The sequence below is a fragment of the Octopus bimaculoides genome, chromosome 20 (assembly GCF_001194135.2).
Source record: "Octopus bimaculoides isolate UCB-OBI-ISO-001 chromosome 20, ASM119413v2, whole genome shotgun sequence".
NCBI lineage: Eukaryota > Metazoa > Mollusca > Cephalopoda > Octopoda > Octopodidae > Octopus > Octopus bimaculoides.
Genome location: NC_069000.1, coordinates 27,412,451 through 27,414,670, shown reverse-complemented (window position 1 = coordinate 27,414,670; position 2,220 = coordinate 27,412,451). Strand labels below are relative to the sequence as shown.

General features: G+C 34.9%; 1 long non-coding RNA gene across 2 annotated transcripts in view; it reads right to left on the bottom strand.

Annotated features, from left to right (window-relative positions):
* Positions 1–214: 214 nt before the first annotated feature.
* LOC128250309 (uncharacterized) overlaps positions 215–2,220 on the bottom strand; it is a 15,239-nt gene continuing 13,233 nt past the window's right edge. For both annotated transcript variants that reach the window (XR_008266319.1, XR_008266320.1), the window contains exon 2: positions 215–570. This is a non-coding gene — a long non-coding RNA (uncharacterized LOC128250309). The remainder of the gene's footprint in view (positions 571–2,220) is intronic.

The following is a 2,220-nucleotide window of genomic DNA, read 5'->3' as shown; positions in this document are numbered from 1 at the left end:
GGAGGGAGTGACGTAGGGGGGGGGGGCAAAAAAGTCTTTCCGAAAATAGTAGCTGAAAACCAGGAAAAAGAAAACTAAAAGCAGTAGAAATGCACGAACGATTATGGTGTTGCCATGAAGTAAACATGCTTCAGATACACACGTTTATTCATACAAACGTAACTGAAATGAAATATGTCATAAATAACAGTGACAAACGAAATATACACCGCCGGAAGTTGTTGCTGACAAACAACAGCAGTAATTTTATTCAGCTGAATACACATCATTGATTGGTTGAAATTACCGAAATACAACAACTTTAACACGAAATAACTTCGTAAATAGAAACTTTTCTCAACAACGCTAAGAGTAAAAGATGTTCTATATGACACATTCTACCAGTATCCGAAGTTTCAAAGTATTTAGTTAAAGAAAATTAATTAATCAAGCTGCCCATGAAAAGGAAAAGATCTGTTTCCTGTCATTGTACTTCTACCATGTCTAGTCTCTCCGCTAAACTCCTAGAAGTTTCTCCAATGTATATTGATTCCAGTTCTCACAGGCTTCCTCTATGGCTGTATCAAATGACTGAAACGAGTAAAGTAATAATAAAAAAGAAAATAATTCACATATTCATACAGATACACATATACAGACACATATATGTATACATACACAAGAGTAAATAGTGTGGGGATGTGTATGCACTCATAACAATGGAGAGAAAACATGAGGTGGGCTCTTCTCATTCGAATACCAAACGCATTCACACTTTTACGTACTGGCTAAAAATTTAATCGAGGCCGACGCTACTTTTCATCCTCCCAAACTTGAAAAAATAATTACTTGTCAAGTGCTATTGCTTACACACACACACACACACATACATGCATACATGAACGCGCGCGTACACATACGCACACACGAGTGTGCGCGAACACACACACTCATGTAAGCACAGGTGTAAAACAAGGCCGAAAAATAGTACTCGAATACCAAAGGTAGAGTAAAGTAGTATTTTATTGAAGGTGAAAAGACTTCACAAAGTATTCAGAGTTCCACGTAGCTGATAATCAGACAGTTGTGAGTATTTAGGATGATATAATAATTTGTATGTATTGATAAATATGTGTGATCCTGCCCCTGTATGACACAATGGTCTATCTTGGAAAAAACTAGCCTACACAGGAATGGATCTTACCAGAATTCTACAAAATGTTCGTTGTGCTTGAGTGTAAAAGATAAATTTGCTTTAAATGAGTGTAGACACTCTTCGAAATTCTTGATTTCTAGACTATTACCTATGTTTACAGCTTATATAAGCTTTGCCAATTATTATCGATCGATTTGATTCATTAGTTTAAAAAAATACGTATTGTTGGATACGTTTACCTTTTTCTTTTATTTTTCCGTAATTTTTATTGACATTCTATATGATTTTAAAAATTGTATTATATATTATATATTGTATATTACATGTTGCATTTATTATATAAGGCGGCGAGCTGGAAGAATAGTTAGTACGCCGTCTTTACGTTCTTAGTTCAAATTCCGTTGAAATCGACTTCGTCTTCAATCTTTTTGGGGTCGATAAAATAAGTATCAGTTGAACAATGGGGTCGATGTAATCGACTAGCCACCACTCTTAAAATTTCCAGCCTTATTATTATTATTTATTATTGGGCAATTTCGATTTATTTTAATTTATTTCAACATCAGCGCTCTCTGCCTGCCCGTCTGTCTCTGTATGTATGTATGTATGTATGTATGTATGTATGTATGTATGTATGTATAGGCGCAGGCTTGCCTGAGTGGTAAGAAGCTTACTTCCCAACCACATTGTTCTGTGTTCAGTCCCACTGCATGGCACCTAGAGCAAGTGCCTTCTACTATAGTTTCGGGCTGACCAAAGCCTTGTGAGTGGATTTGGTAGACGGAAACTGAAAGCTTGTCGTATATGTGTGTGTGCATGTGCGTGTGTGTGTGTGTGTGTTGAAAAAAGATTTGAGATCTATACAAATCAAATTTTTATATATAAAAGATGGAGGTGGAAATAGTACAGAAGTAAATTTAAGACATTTTATTTCGGAAAAAATGAATAAAATGATTAAAAAACTTTTTTTTATATATTCAAAATATAGAATATTACTGGTTTCGATGATGAAATTCATCTTACCAAATATTAATAAAAATTTTTGCTGAACCGCTAAGTTACGGGGACATAAACACACCAGCATC